Here is a 16596-nt window from a genome sequence, read left to right on the forward strand (position 1 = left end):
CAGGCGGGGGGGGGGGGGGGGGACGCTACGACAGCGGGGAGGATCGGAGTCCCTCGCCCGAACCACCCGGTCTGTAGGCTTTCAGTCGCGCCATACGACGGGCGCCGTTCCCGACCTGGTTCCGAACCCCGACTACTATCACAAAGTACTCGGGGGAGACGAGACCGGAACTGTGGCTCGCGGACTACCGGCTGGCCTGCCACCTGGGTGGAACGTACGATGACAACCTCATCATCCGCAACCTCCCCCTATTCCTCTCCGACACCGCTCGAGCCTAGCTGGAGCACCTGCCTCCGGGGCAGATATCCAACTGGGACGACCTGGTCCAAGCCTTCGCCGTCAAATTTCCAGGGCACGTACGTGCGCCCAAGGAACTCCTGGGATCTCTGAAGCTGCCGCCAGCAGCCAGGGGAGTCTCTCCGGGACTACATCCGGCGATTCTCGAAGCAGCGCACCGAGCTGCCCAACGTCACCGATTCGGATGTCATCGGCGCGTTCCTCGCTGGCACCACCTGCCGTGACCTGGTGAGCAAGCTGGACCGCAAGACCCCCACCATGGCGAGCGAGCTGATGGACATCGCCACCAAGTTCGCCTCTGGCCAAGAGGCGGTTAAGGCCATCTTCCAGAAGGACAAGCAGCCCCAGGGCCGCCTACCGGAAGATGTCCCCGAGGCGTCAACTCAGCGCGGCACCAAGAAGAAAGGCAAGAAGAAGTCGCAAGCGAAACGCGACGCCGCCGACGCGGACCTTGTCGCCGCCGCCGAGTACAAGAACCCTCGGAAACCTCCCGGGGGCGTCAATCTCTTCGACAAGATGCTCAAGGAGCCGTGCCCCTATCATCAGGGGCCCGTTAAGCACACCCTTGAGGAGTGTGCCATGCTTCGGCGCCACTTTCACAAGGCTAGGCCACCTGCGGAGGGTGGCAGGGCCCGCGACGACGATAAGAAGGAGGATCACAAGGCAGGAGAGTTCCCCGAGGTCCACGATTGCTTCATGATCTACGGTGGGCAAGTGGCGAACGCCTCGGCTCGGCACCGCAAGCAAGAGCGTCGGGAGGTCTGCTCGGTAAAGGTGGCGACGCCAGTCTACCTAGACTGATCCGACAAGCCCATCACCTTCGACCAGGGCGACCATCCCGACCACGTGCCGAGCTCGGGGAAATACCCGCTCGTTGTCGACCCCGTCATCGGCAACGTCAGGCTCACCAAGGTCCTCATGGACGGAGGCAGCAGCCTCAACATCATCTACGCCGAGACCCTCGGGCTCCTACGGATCGATCTGTCCTCGGTTCGGGCAGGCGCTGCGCCTTTTCACAGGATCATCCCCGGGAAGCGCGTCCAACCCCTCAGACAACTCGATCTACTCGTATGCTTTGGGACACCCTCCAACTTTCGAAGGGAGACCCTCACGTTCGAAGTGGTCGGGTTTCGAGGAACCTACCAGCAGTGCTGGGGAGGCCATGCTACGCCAAGTTCATGGCCGTCCCCAACTACACCTACCTCAAGCTCAAGATGCCGGGCCCTAACGGGGTCATCACCGTCGGCCCCACGTACCGACACACATACGAATGCGACGTGGAGTGCGTGGAGTACGCCGAGGCCCTCGCCGAATCCGAGGCCCTCATCGCCGACCTGGAGAGCCTCTCTAAGGAGGCGCCAGATGTGAAGCGCCACGCCGGCAACTTCGAGCCAGCGGAGATGGTTAAATCCGTCCCCCTCGACCCCAGCAACGACGCCTCCAAGCATATCTGGATCGGCTCTGAGCTCGATCCCAAATAGGAAGCAGTGCTCGTCGACTTTCTCCGTGCAAACGCCGACATCTTCGCGTGGAGTCCCTCGGACATGCCCGGCATACCGAGTGATGTCGCCGAGCACTCGCTGGATATCCGAGCTGGAGCCCGACCCGTGAAGCAGCCTCTACGCCGATTCGACGAAGAAAAGCGCAGAGCCATAGGCGAGGAGATCCACAAGCTAATGGCGGCAGGGTTCATCAAAGAGGTATTCCATCCTGAATGGCTTGCCAACCCTGTGCTTGTGAGAAAGAAAGGAGGGAAATGGCGGATGTGTGTAGACTACACTGGTCTAAACAAAGCATGTCCGAAAGTTCCCTACCCTCTGTCTCGCATCGATCAAATCGTGGATTCCACTGCTGGGTGCGAAACCCTGTCTTTCCTCGATGCCTACTCAGGGTATCACCAAATCAGGATGAAAGAGTCCGACCAGCTCGCGACTTCTTTCATCACACCTTTCGGCATGTACTGCTATGTTACCATGCCGTTCAGTTTGAGGAATGTGGGTGCGACATACCAAAGGTGCATGAACCACGTGTTCGACGAACACATTGGCCGAACGGTCGAGGCCTACGTCGATGACATCGTAGTCAAGACGAGGAAAGCCTTCGACCTCCTTTCCGACCTTGGAGCGACATTCCGATGTCTCAAGGCGAAAGGTGTGAAACTCAATCCCGAGAAGTGTGTCTTCAGGGTCCCCCGAGGCATGCTCTTGGGGTTCATCGTCTCTGAGCGGGGCATCGAGGCCAACCCGGAGAAGATCGCGGCCATCACCAGCATGGGGCCCATCAAGGACTTGAAAGGCGTACAGAGGGTCACGGGGTGCCTTGCGGCTCTGAGCCATTTCATCTCGCGCCTCGGCGAAAGAAGCCTGCCTCTGTACCGCCTCTTAAGGAAGGCCGAGTGCTTCACTTGGACCCCTGAGGCCGAGGAAGCCCTCGCAAACCTGAAGGCGCTCCTCACGAACACGCCCATCTTGGTGCCCCCCGCTGCCGGAGAAGCCCTCTTGATCTACGTCGCCGCTACCACTCAGGTGGTTAGCGCCGCGATTGTGGTTGAGAGACGAGAAGAGGGGCATGCATTGCCCGTCCAGAGGTCAGTCTACTTCATCAGTGAGGTACTGTCTGAGACCAAGATCCGCTACCCACAAATTCAGAAGCTGTTGTACGTGGTGGTCCTGACATGGCGGAAGTTGAGACACTACTTCGAGTCTCATCCGGTAACTGTGGTGTCATCCTTCCCCCTGGGGGAGATCATCTAGTGCCGAGAGGCCTCGGGTAGAATTGCAAAGTGGGCGGTGGAAATCATGGGCGAAACGATCTCGTTCGCCCCTCGAAAGGCCATCAAGTCCCAGGTCTTGGCGGACTTTGTGGCTGAATGGGTCGACACCCAGCTCCCAACAGCTCTGATCCAACCGGAACTCTGGACCATGTTTTATTGACGGGTCGCTGATGAAGACAGGAGCAGGCGCGGGCCTGCTCTTCATCTCGCCCCTCGGGAAGCACCTACGCTACGTGCTACGCCTCCATTTCCCGGCGTCCAACAATGTGGTCGAGTACGAGGCTCTGGTCAACGGGTTGCGCATCGCCATCGAGCTAGGGGTCCGACGCCTCGACGCTCGCGGTGACTCGCAGCTCGTCATCGACCAAGTCATGAAGAACTCCCACTGCCGCGACCCGAAGATGGAAGCCTACTGCGATGAGGTTCGGCGCCTGGAAAACAAGTTCTACGGGCTCGAGCTCAACCACATCGCCCGACACTACAACGAGACTGCGGACGAGCTGGCTAAAATAGCCTCGGGGCGAACAACGGTTCCCCCGGACGTCTTCTCCTGAGACCTGCATCAACCCTCCGTCAAGACCGACGGGACACCCGAGCCCGAGAAGGCCTCGACCCAGCCCGAGGAACCCTCGGCTCAGTCCGAGGCACCCTCGGCTCGGCTCGGCCTGAGGCACCCTCGGCTCAGCCCGAGGCACTCTCGGCTCAGCCCGAGGTACCCTCGGCCCCCAAGGTACCCTCGGCCCCCGAGGGTGAGGCACTGCGCGTCGAGGAGAAGCGGAGCGGGGCCACGCCTAATCGAAACTGGCAGACCCCGTACCTACAATATCTCCACCAAGGAGAGCTACCCCTCGACTGAGCAGAGGCTTGGCGGTTGGCGCGGCGAGCCAAGTCGTTCGTCTTGCTGGGAGACGGGAAGGAGCTCTACCACCGCAGCCCCTCAGGCATCCTCCAGCGATGCATTTCCATCGCCGAAGGCCAGGAGCTCTTACAAGAGATACACTCGGGGGCTTGCGGCCATCACGCAGCACCTCGAGCCCTTATTGGAAACGCCTTCTGACAAGGCTTCTACTGGCCGACCGCGGTGGCCGACGCCACTAGAATTGTCCGCACCTGCCAAGGGTGTCAATTCTATGCAAGGCAGACCCACCTGCCCTGCTCAGGCTCTGCAGACCATACCCATCACCTGGTCGTTTGCTGTGTGGGGTCTGGACCTCGTCGGCCCCTTGCAGAAGGCACCCGGGGGCTACACGCACCTGTTGGTCGCCATCGACAAATTCTCCAAGTGGATCGAGGTCCGACCCCTAAACAGCATCAGGTCCGAACAGGCGGTGGCGTTCTTCACCAACATCATCCATCGCTTTGGGGTCCCGAACTCCATCATCACCGACAACGGCACCCAGTTCACTAGCAGAAAGTTCCTGGACTTCTGCGAGGATCACCACATCCGGGTGGACTGGGCCGCCGTGGCTCACCCCATGACGAATGGGCAAGTAGAGCGTGCCAACGGCATGATCCTGCAAGGGCTCAAGCCGCGGATCTACGACGACCTCAACAAGTTCGGCAAGCGATGGATGAAGGAGCTCCCCTCGGTGGTCTGGAGTCTAAGGACAACGCCGAGCCGAGCCATGTGCTTCACACCGTTCTTTCTAGTCTATGGGGCTGAGGCCATCTTGCCCACAGACTTAGAATACAGTTCCCCGAGGACGAGGGCCTACGCCGACCAAAGCAATCGATCTAATCGAGAAGACTCACTGGACCAGCTGGAAGAGGCTCGGGACATGGCCTTACTACACTCGGCGCGGTACCAGCAGTCCCTGCGACGCTACCACGCCCGAGGGGTTCGGTCCCGATACCTCCAGGTGGGCGACCTAGTGCTTCGGCTGCGACAAGATGCCCGAGGGCGGCACAAGCTCACGCCTCCCTAGGAAGGGTCATTCATTGTCGCCAAGGTTCTGAAGCCGGAAACATACAAGCTGGCCAAGAGTCAAGGCGAGGTCTATAGCAACGCTTGGAACATCTGACAGCTACGTTGCTTCTACCCTTAAGATGCTTTCAAGTCGTTCATACACCTCGGTCACATACAAAGTCTAGTCATCAAGGAAGGGTCAGCCTTGCCTCGGCAAAGCCCGACCCTCCCTCGGGGGCTAAAAGGTGGGGAACCCCCTCTGTGTCAAAATTTTCCTCGGAAAAAGATCTTTTCTGCCAGAATGTCTTTCGTGCTTTTCGACTACTTCGAAAGTGGATCCTGAAAACGACGGAGTACACGTAAGCAGCCAAGGCTGACCGAGTCGAGGGACTCCTACGCCTCTGGGATACGGATACCTCACCATCACCTTCTGCGATAAGTAACTCACGCTCGGATAAGTGACTCCACGGACCGAACAAGTCTTCACGCTCAAAAACTCCTCTGCCGAAACGATTTTTCGGGCCTTCTCGACTACGTCGGTGACAGAACCCTATGGACGAGTAAGAGTGCACGTAAGCGGCAAGGCCGACCGAGCCGAGGGATTCCTACGCCTCCGGGATACGGATACCTCACTCATCACCTTCCGTGAAAAGTAACTCTCGCTCGGACAAGCAATTCTGTTACCGACAAATAATTCCAGATACTCGAAACAACAGGAAAAGGAACGCAGCTTTACAACACGACGATAGTATGTTTGGGCCTCAGCGGACGCTGAAAACATACGCACACTACATGATAACCCGATCCTGCAGGCTCGGATCTTGACAGTTGAAGGGAGCAGCAGCACCCTCAGCGTCAAATACACCTTCGGTGAAGTCCGGCCTAGCCTCGGACGGCGACGCGATCGGGGATCTCCACTCCGAAGGACGACATCAGTACCACGCCCGGGCCATCGCCGCCAGGATCTTTTCCAGGAATCCGGCTCGAGCAGACGGCTCGGTCGGCCACCCCGAAGCCTCAGCCACCTGTCCCCCGAGGACATCAGCCCGGCCCGTGACCTCGGCAACTCAACTCCGGCGTCGGTCCCGCCAGTGGACGACCCGGTCAGGCTCCGGCCGACCAATTCTTCTTTTCGAGCCAACTCTGCCTCTGTCCGTGCTGACACCGCTACCTCCGGCTTTGGTTCATCGAAGAGCGGCCGAGGGTTCCTTTAACTAAGCAAGAGAAGCCTCAGACAGCAAGGCCGACCGAGCCGAGGGACTCCTACGCCTCCGGGATACGGATACCTCACTCGTCACCTTCGCACGAGGCGACTCACGCTTGATGAGGCGGTTCAGATAGCCGACAGGCGAGTCTTAGTGCTCGAAATGAGGAAAAAACACGGCTCCGTGCCGAAAATACATACATGTTGAGGCCCCGACAGCCACAATGAACAACCTCCACACTGGGGAGCCTGCGGGGCGACAAGCTCCGTGCGACTCGCCAGCGACCTCTGCAGCAGCAGCTATGGTCCCAGGACGGACGCAGCCACCGGAAGGCTCTCGTTCGCGTCCCCGCTCAAGGGACGCGAACCAGAAATTAAAGCCAAAGAGCCGGAGGTCGGTCCGTAGGCGGCGCCGACGGCGTCGACGGTGGGGAAGCTTCCTCCAGCTGCCACCACGTCAGCACCGACGGCGGCGTCCGCCTCTCCACCAACGCCGCACCGGCGAGCGCGGGCCGCTCCAAAGCGCACCGACAGGTCCTCACTCCCGTCCTCACCACGAAAGCGAGGAGGAGGACGGAATGTTGCATCCTAGCTGGGCAGCAACAGTTCGCCTTCCCCGGCATGGCTGGAGGACGCCTCTTCCGCAGAGCTGGAGGATGGTTTCCACCACCAGAAGCTGGAAGAGGAGGTGGCCAGCCGACCCGCGCGGGAGGTAGAGCCCCGGCTCACCCCGCTCTCCGCCCCAGCAAGGATGATGAGGATCCTTGAAGCTGAGGGCGGGACCAAGATCGCAGCCCGGCTTGCCTCTCCCCACCCAGGAGCTGGTGGTCACCGTCTTGGGTGACCACCAGCGAGGGGATGCGGCCGGGCTGCCTGATGAAAATCCTTGAAGTCGAACGATGGCTGAAAGGTACCAACTTCCACGAAGTTGCGTTCCTCCAACGACAAGGCGGAAGGATTGCGGGTGTTCCCCATCCGGGGGCTCGGAAGGTGGAAAGACGCGATGCATAAGGGAGCGCGAAGACATGGTCGCCTTTCAAGGGGGTCACCCTCCTTTTAAAGGCAACTCTCCCCACTTGCGTCCTCAGCCATCGCGGGCTGAGTCTTCTCCAATACGCTCCAAGGTCCTCCCCCTACGACACGGGGGCTGGGTCCCACGCGTCATGCAAGCTGGCCCAGGGCAGAATAAGCCAAACCGCCGCGCGCGGTGCATGCAACTGCCCAGCGGTTACAAGCATTCCTCCACTTTCGCCCAGACCAGCGGGTGAAAGGGCGGGCAGCCATGCAGTCGGCATGCAACCGCGCCAAGTGGGCGCACCCCTTCAACTCCAACGCGCCCAGCATGGAGGCCTAGGCCCACACGTCATGCAACCGATGCGCCGGTTGCTACGTGCGAGCAACTGCACCGCCCCTCGCGCCACTACCGCGCCTCCTCGACTGTGGAACCAGTACCGCGACTCGAGGCAACCCTGCGTATGACCCAATAGTGCCAGCCAGGCACATCGGTCACGGGCCAGTCAGCCGCGGGAGAAGGCGCGACGGTCGACGGGGCCAAAAATGGACCGGTAGTAATGGCGGCGGCAGGCGGGCGGAAGCAGCAGTCACGCCGTCAGCCAAGCTCACGTCCCATCCAGGGACAGCAAGGGAACCCTCTCTCGCGGCGTAAAGATGGCGCGCCCGTGTTCCGTTCCTCGAACGGCTCGCGCACGCGCAACGGCTGCCCCGCGAACCACTCGCCCCGTCACATTAACTCCGCGGCAGGACAGGCGACACCTTTGGCAGGAGAAGCGGGCAACGCTTCGCCTTCGCCATAACGACCGCGTCAAAAAAGGTGTGCCATGCCATTCGTTTTCGTATCCTTTTCCTCTTCCTCTTTCTCTCTCTTACAACAGGGACCGGGAAAGGGGATACCCCGAAAGGGATCCTTCTCCGCGAAGGAAATGGGCCCCGAGCCCCCCTACTGATCAGAGGTTCGAAGGTTGGCCCCTCGGAGGGGTTCAATAGCCGCCTCAGAGCGCTCGGGCTCCGCGCCCACTACTGGTCAGAGGTTCGAGGGTCGGCCCCTCGGAAGGGTTCAACGGCCGCCTCAGGCCACTCGGGCTCCGCGCCCACTACTGCTCAGGGGTTCGTAGGCTGGCCCTCGAAGGGTTCACAGTCGCCTCAGACGCAGAGCGAGGGATGACCCTGGGTACGTTCGATACATAACCAAGGCTCGGGCTACGCTCCCGAGGTACCCAAGGACATTTCCGAGACCAGCGGGAACGATCTTGTAACGGAATCCCATCAGAGGGAGGCATCGAGCCCTCGGACCCCATCAAAAGGGGACCGGGTCCGGCAGATCACCCGCAGGTACTTTTGGAGCGCGCCTCCGGGCCTCTAGCCGACCCCTAACAAATGGGCACGAGCGTCCACTCGGATTACCCGTCAGCAGCTCACTGGAGACACCATGTTCGGCGCCCTCCAAGGGCAACATGGCGCTTTCCCCCCCCCTCCTCCTTGCGGAAAGGCAACGCAAGGGCGTATGTAAAAAAGTCGAGTCTATCCCTGACCGTCCTCTCGCTCTGTGCGGAGGCTCGGGGGTTGCCCTCGCAAACCTGGCTCCGGCCAAACCGTTGACAGCGTCAACATACCAGCCCGAGAACTTGGGACACGATCGTGCACCCGGGCTACGGCCAGCTCGCATGAGGGAACAACCAGACCTACCGAAGCATTGCGAAACGCATTAAGCCCTCGAAGGAGTCAAACCACTCCTCCGAGGCCTCGGGGGCTACACCCGGCGGGTGCGCTCGTGCGCACCCACCGGAACAAAACGCAACCGAGAAAGGCTGGTCCCCTTGCAAAAAAGTGCGACAAAAGCCTCCAAGCGAGTATTAACACTCCCTTCGAGGCTCGGGGGCTACTGTCGGGGACCATAATTAGGGGTTCCCTCAAGACTCCCAATCTCAGCTGGTAACCCCCGTCAGCACAAAGCTACAAAGGCCTGATGGGTGCGATTAAGTCAAGGATCGGTCCACTCAAGGGACACGATCTCGCCTCGCCCGAGCCCAGCCTCGGGCAAGGGCAGCCAACCCCGGAGGATTTACGTCTCGCCCGAGGACCCCCTCCAGCAACGGACACACCTTCGGCTCACCCGAGGCCCAGTCTTCACCAAGAAGCAACCTTGGCCAAGTCGCCACGCCGACCGACCGTATTGGAGGAGCATTTAATGCAAAGGTGGCCTGACACCTTATCCTGACGCGCGCCCTTCAGTCGACAGAGCCGAAGTGACCGTAGTCACTTTGCCGCTCCACTGACCGGCCTGACAAGAGGACAGCGCCGCCTGCGCCGCTCCGACTATTGTGCCACTCGACAGAGTGAGGATGACAGCAGCCAAGTCCGGCCTCAGGCGCCATAGGAAACTCCGCTTCGCCCGACCCCAGGGCTCGGACTCGGGCTCAGCCCCGGAAGACGACGAACTCCGCTTCGCCCGACCCCAGGGCTCGGACTTGGGCTCAGCCCCGGAAGACGACGAACTCCGCTTCGCCCGACCCCAGGGCTCGGACTCGGGCTCAGCCCCGGAAGACGACGAACCCCGCTTCGCCCGACCCCAGGGCTCAGACTCAGCCCTGGCCTCAGCCGACGGTCTCCGCCTCGCCCGACCCAGGGGCTCGGACTCGACCTCGGCCTCGGAAGACAGACTCGACCTCGACCTCGGAGGAGCCTCCGCCTCGCCCTACCCAGGGCTCGGACCGACCACGTCATAGGAGTTGCCATCATTACCCTACCCCTAGCTAGCTCAGGCTACGGGGAACAAGACCGGCGTCCCATCTGGCTCGCCCCGGTAAACAAGTAATGATGGCGCCCCGCATGCTCCATGACGACGACGGCTCTCAGCCCTCTTACGGAAGCAAGGAGACGTCAGCAAGGACTCGACAGCCCCGACAGCTGTCCTTCCGCTAGGCTCCAGCGCTCCTCCGACGGCCACGACACCACACGAACCGGGTGCCAAAACCTCTCCGACTGCCACGGTGGCATGTAGTTAGGGCACTAGCTCTCCTCCGCTAGACACGTTAGCACACTGCTACACCCCTCATTGTACACCTGGATCCTTTCCTTACGCCTATAAAAGGAAGGTCTAGGGCCCTCTTACAGAGGGTTGGCCGCGCGGGGAAGGACGGGACGACGCTCGCGTAAGGCCGCTCGCTCCCTCCCGCGTGGACGCTTGTAACCCCCTACTGCAAGCGCACCCGACCTGGGCGCGGGACAAACACGAAGGCCGCGGGTTTCCCCTTTTACGCCTGTCTCCCTCCGGCTTCTTCCCCCTTCGCGCTTCGTCTCGCGCTGACCCATCTGGGCTGGGGCACGCGGCGACAATTTACTCGTCGGTCCAGGGACCCCCCGGGTTCGAAAAGCCGACAATGTCGTTTTCATTTTCGGAGTTATCGTTTCGATCTTATTTCAGACGAGACTATGAAACAGAAATGGTTTAAGCGTTTACCGATCGTTTCCGACTGTTTTCACCTCTACCACTTGGTACTACAATCGGGTAATTCAGTAAATCCTGAACTTGGAATTTCAGGTAACCGAAAATTCGGGTAGAGATTATGAACGAGTGTATTTCAGGTCCTGCTCTCATTACTTGGATTTTTAATACCCGAATTATCCGCCCCGAAAAATTCGGGTAACCCGAACGCCCAGGCTTACCAGAGTAAGACAAACACTCTAACTCTAAGGCTGTCTCCAGCAACGTCCTCTATATTCATCCTCTATATCTGTCCTTTACAGTCTCCTCTAAAAGATTTCATCCTCTATATCTCATTTCTCTCCAACAACGTCCTCTAAATCACGTCCTCTATACTCAAATACTCATATTAAAGACATTTTTTAATTTTATTTTTTGTACATACGTATTTATCATACTCTCAAATATATTGTACATATTTTAATTTTGCTAAACCGGTTATTTAAAGTAGTCAAATGAATAGAGGATCGTTTAGAGAAACTCTATATATAGAGAATCCAGCAGTGTCTTCTAAATTTAAAGGACCGTTTAGAGGACGTTGCTGGAGAGCGTAGATGACCGTTTGGTTCTCTATATTTAGGGTAGAGAACCCTTTAGATGGCCTTGTTGGAGCCAGCCTAAAGTTATAGACTCCATGGAGTTTTAAGAGTTGCAGTACATTTTTTTGTAGTACCTTTTTTTGCTGCACCGAAAACTTTAAAACGACCTATAGAGAGTTTGAAGCTGTTTATCTACCACTGCTTATGAGAAGATAATCGAGACTCTAGAGCAGAGCTCATCTATCAGAGTTTTAGACTATAGCTACTATGAAGTGGAGGAGAGTCATGCAAACACGCCCTAGGTTGATTTCACCACATGTCGTAGTATAAACTGAATTTACGCTATTATTTGCTCTAACACATACACACAAAATAGATCGGGCCACACGGAAATACAAGATTTATCCCAAATTTGGCCACACCATAAAAGTTGTGCCTACATGTTCGTGATTGAGGCGACCACAAAAGTATTTATAGTCTTTTTCAACTCCTATGTTTTTCAAGCGGACGTAATTATAAAGACAGCAATGTCACTAGAACAAAGTGGGTGAAACAAACTTTATGGATCACCACACAACCAAGAAATAAAGGTGTCACCGGGCAACACCTAATTAGCTAGTGTTCCAAGAACCCGAGCGTGATAGAACGAAAACCAAATCCTCAACTAGTGTCATGAATGCTTAAGAGATGGATGGATCTTAGTTACAAAGTCAGGAACACAAAAGATCTCACCAAAATTCCGCTAGGAGAGGTGGAGATAGAGATGGCAATGGGGACCCGATCCTCGATTTCCCGCGGGGAATTCCTCTATTAGGGAACGGGGATGGGGAAATTTCTTCCCCCACGGGGATGTAAATAGAGAAAATTTCTCCCCTGACGGGTAAACGGGGACGGGGATGGGGAAGCATTCCCCATCCCCGTTCCCCGCGGGACCCGTTAAACTTACATATGACAATGTTTTTATATAATAGTTAATAATAGAAATAAATAATTATCTTGACAAAGGATCATTAGTTCTACAAATGCGTTCATTTTAATGTATACATAATGATTTTTACATCTAACAATGTGTATAAGTGACAATGTTTTACATTAATAACAAATGAAGTACGATATAATTATAATTTAAGCGGGTACGGGGATCCCCGATGGGGATTTATCCCACGGGTAACGAGGATGGGAAAGAAATGTCCCCCGCAAACGTTCGTGGGGATCCTCGCGGGGAAATTTTTTCGTCGCGGGAATGGGGATGGGAAGCTAAAACCCGATGGGGAATTCCCCATTGCCATCCCTAGGTGGGGACCTAACCTGTAAGAAGAGTGTGGGAGGAGAGTGGTGAAGAGCTGTCTCAAAGTTCCTGAGAGCTTCGAAGTCACCAAGAGAGAGAGGAAAAGGAAGTAAAATAAATCCACTCCCCTCCATAAACTGACCATCGGCAGAGCTTTAGGCTGTCTCCAGCAACGTCCCTTAAAATTTATCCCCTAAAGGAATATTCTCTGTTCTTTACAGAACCCTCTAAAAATTTTTCGTACTCTATATCTTCGTCAACTCCAGTAACGTCCTCTAAATCCGGTACTCTATATCTACAGTGATAACAGAATTCATATACTCATTTTTAATACTCATTTTTTGATATTAATACAATTTGAACTTATGTGCGTAATGAAAAAATGAAGTTATTTATTTCTAGAAATTTTATAAAAATGAATTAGAAACTAATTATAATAATTACATTTTGCAACCGACATTACTAATCTTTTTTCATAAGGCCGTGTACCTATATATCTATATATGTATTGGACATAAACTGATAATACTAATCTAATAATTCCAATTAGCAAAAGTGTTGTTACTATTAGGTTTACACGCAAAAAAAGAATAGAATTAATCGGCCAGCGGAGATAGCGGAGGTAGCTGCAGACGAATGACCACATTGAAGAGCGGGCCCTGGGGCTGAGCAGACGGATAGCGCGCGCAAGGAGTCCTCTACGTTTAGCGTTCGCCGTACATACTCTATATTTTAGAGTTCCTTGTTGGACGTCGTAGAGAACGTTACGTACTCTAAATTTAGAGTACATAACCATTTAGGTTGCCTCCAACAAGAGCCGCTAAAGGCTCCTGTCCGCTAAATGTGAGGGACTGTCAGGTCCCCTACGTCTCCAACAAGGTACTCTAAAGCGTCCCCTAAATTATAGAGGATGTGCCAGAGACCCTAAATGTGAAGGCCGCTCACCGTGCGCTATCCGCGCGACGGATCCACCCGCCGCCGCGAGGAAACTTCCGCCTCCTCCTACCGCGCGCTGGCGACTGCATCTCCCGGGGCCGAGCCCTCGATCCGGCGTGCTTCGCCGCCGGCATCGAGGCAGGTGGGAGAGAAGAGGGCTTGCGAGGGCGGACGCGGAGTATGGCGGAGGAGCAGATCGAAGAGGCGTCCATGGCCATCGCCGGACGTGGAGCATGGCGGAGGAGCAGATCGAAGAGGCGTCCATGGCCGCGGCGGCGGCCACGCCGTTCCAGCTCTAGTTCGTTCTAGCTCCAGTTCGACAAGCCCATCCCATTCCAGGTCTAGTCTGCGCTCTCCTCCCCTGCCTCTCCCTTCTGCGTACGCAAACAGCGCTCTCCTCCCCTGCCTCTCCCTTCTGCGTACGCAAACGCTGTTGTGCAAGTTCATGATGTGCTGATTCTTAACCAACATTTGCTGAGGCTGCAAAATAGTGTGTTGCAAAACAGCTTGACCTGCTTCTAGCTAGCCACCTGCATCAAAACTAACTTTACAAATTGGCGTCATCACTCAACAAGTACTCTGTAATAAGTGTAATGTTTTATTTGACCATCTTTCGATGGTTAATTTTCTTTATAAGCTTGAAGGGCTAAAAAACAATTTGGTGGGAGAATTTTTTCCAAAACTCTGTCGTAATGCTTAGGCACAGGTGATTGATTGGCACTATAATCACACACACAGACACAAAGGGAAATGTATTGCAGTGTCATTAATTTATTTTTTGCAGTTTCACTCACATTGTTAGTACTAGTAGTGTATGTAATCTTTCATACTCCCTTTCACCTTTAATTTGGAAACAAGAGCAAATCTGCACAGCTTGCCACTGTCAGTTAATCTTGAAATATAACAACATCTCATGCTGTCAAGATCTACTTGTTACTTTTCTTTTACACTATCATTTTGTGCATTTATAATTGAATAAAAAATCTCATTGCAGAATGGGAAGATGCTAAGAACTACGAAATCCCACGATGTTGCCATTGTATCTTTGAATTGTGCAGAAGACGATCCACTGTCAAAGGTATGCTATTGCCTTTGCGATATAAGTATCATATAATAACACATGTGTAGTTACAAAAAGTTTCAGTTGATTTACAAATTCAGCACTAATCAAAATTAGTTTAGGTCTCTACTAAAACTTCTCATTAGTGATTCTTATACTAATTTATTCAGTCTGACAAGGATGAGTTTTTATCCTATGAAGACCGCACCACACGTTTCTTTCCTCCTGTGATGCCTAGGATAGGTGGACTACGTTCTGGAGATACTGGTCTTGCGGATGAGAACGAAGAAGCTATTCCAGAATTTTCTAATGCTTCCTGTCAGTGTTTTAACATTGTGTGCAGTGGTGGCAAAGATGGTTGTGTTTGCTTCAGCATTTTTGGAATATTTCCCGTTGGAAAGATAGCAAGTAAATACAGTAACTCACTTGTCCATAATTTGAACTCAACAAAAAATAGTCTCTCATGCATGCTCTCTCCTGCTTCAGCATTTCCTGTTATTGGTTCTGGGGACCTTTCTACCCTAACAGCTCATCTGGAAATCTGTTCTACACAAAAATATTTTGTGAAGTTAATATGCTCATTTAAACAGAGCAAATAGAAGTTGAGCACTAGCCTTTTAGGCTTGGCTATTGTTATTAGTGGTAGACCCACAGTACATCTGTTTTCCACAGAATCAACAAACTCTAGGTGTCCATCGCTTCAATTGGCAAAGGCTTTGGACAATCTCTCCAGGTTGATACACCCCTACTCCATTACCCTCAGTTGCCTGTTGTTTTTGCCCACTTTGAATGTTCCTTGTCATTACAATCAATATGTACAATCTGTCAATTCCACTGTGCCCTTTAGTTATACCTTTTAGTTATAGTCATTTATAAGATCATGTCTGCTTTGAACTTATAAAAAATAGTGAGGAACTGGCAACTAAAGTATTTATAATTGTTCAGGGAAGTGCATCACATCAATTTGTTGGAGCCCTGATGGTAAAATAATAGCACTTGGCACAGAAGATGGTTTGATTCTTCTGCATGATGTGGAGGTGTGTATGTGGATGATGATAAAAATTGTCGATGTCTATTGTATCTTTGTATGAACATTCGTTTGTACTTCATAGACACCTGATCCAGTGCCTATCTTCTCTTAATATTTTTCTAATTGCTTATTCTCATTTTTATATCATGCTTAAACCTTTATGAGCGAACTATTAGGAGACAATTAGGGGATACAGGCCTCAAGGACTTCTTGCCCAATTATGTTTTCGATAGAGGCATTTTAATACTTCTTGAAGATTAATGCGTGTCAGCTATACAATTGTCAATTGTGTTTGACAGACAGGACCACTTGATCACATACATTTGGGGATCTTGCAGCCACTGCTTGAACATCTGTGCAGATTCTCAAGACCTCACTCTTCCATGATAAACTTCTCATATTATTTTCTTGAAATGAAACACGCCCTTTTCCAATGACACTCTCTTAGTATCTTGCATCCTCTGCAAAGCTAGCTTGACCTGCTTCTATGCGACGTTCTATCGAGAACAATTACACACAAAATAACAGGCAATGATAATTAATTTAGACAATTCGAAATTATTAATTCGAAAATTAATAAATACATTTTTTGCGCATCATTTGTATAGCGTGAATTGGGAAGAAAACAAAGAAAACTGAAAAAGAAATGGAAAAAAAGAATCTGTTAACACTGTAGCTTTAAGGGACCGAATTTAGGGGACGTTGCTGCAGACTGAGAATATATAGAGGACAGAATCTTTTAGAGCGTGTTGTAAAGTACAGAGAATATTCCTTTAGGGGATGGAATTTAGGTGACGTTGCTGGAGACAGCCTTAGCGTGTATTGCTGGAGGCAGTCTTAGAGGCCAACACAACAGTTCAAAGGGAAATATGCAATATAGCTTCGGAGACAGAGCGATCTAACACTGTCCAAGTACATGAGTCCTCCATGCACGAGCATTATTTACCTATTTATAGAGATAACTCGATATACAACCCTATATAAAATTATAACTGTACACATACAACTAAAAAAACTCTAAGGGTAACATCGTCATTTATTTCTGAAGCGGTGATACACGTG

At 53.5% G+C, this 16596-nt stretch overlaps 1 long non-coding RNA gene across 1 annotated transcript; it reads left to right on the forward strand.

Moving 5' to 3' along the window:
* Positions 1-15195: 15195 nt before the first annotated feature.
* On the forward strand, positions 15196-15486 carry LOC109940131 (uncharacterized). Its single transcript, XR_002262652.1, has 2 exons — positions 15196-15237; positions 15450-15486. It is a non-coding gene; the product is annotated as an uncharacterized lncRNA (long non-coding RNA).
* The last annotated feature ends 1110 nt before the right edge of the window (positions 15487-16596 follow it).

This window comes from Zea mays, chromosome 6, assembly GCF_902167145.1.
Source record: "Zea mays cultivar B73 chromosome 6, Zm-B73-REFERENCE-NAM-5.0, whole genome shotgun sequence".
Taxonomy (NCBI): domain Eukaryota; kingdom Viridiplantae; phylum Streptophyta; class Magnoliopsida; order Poales; family Poaceae; genus Zea; species Zea mays.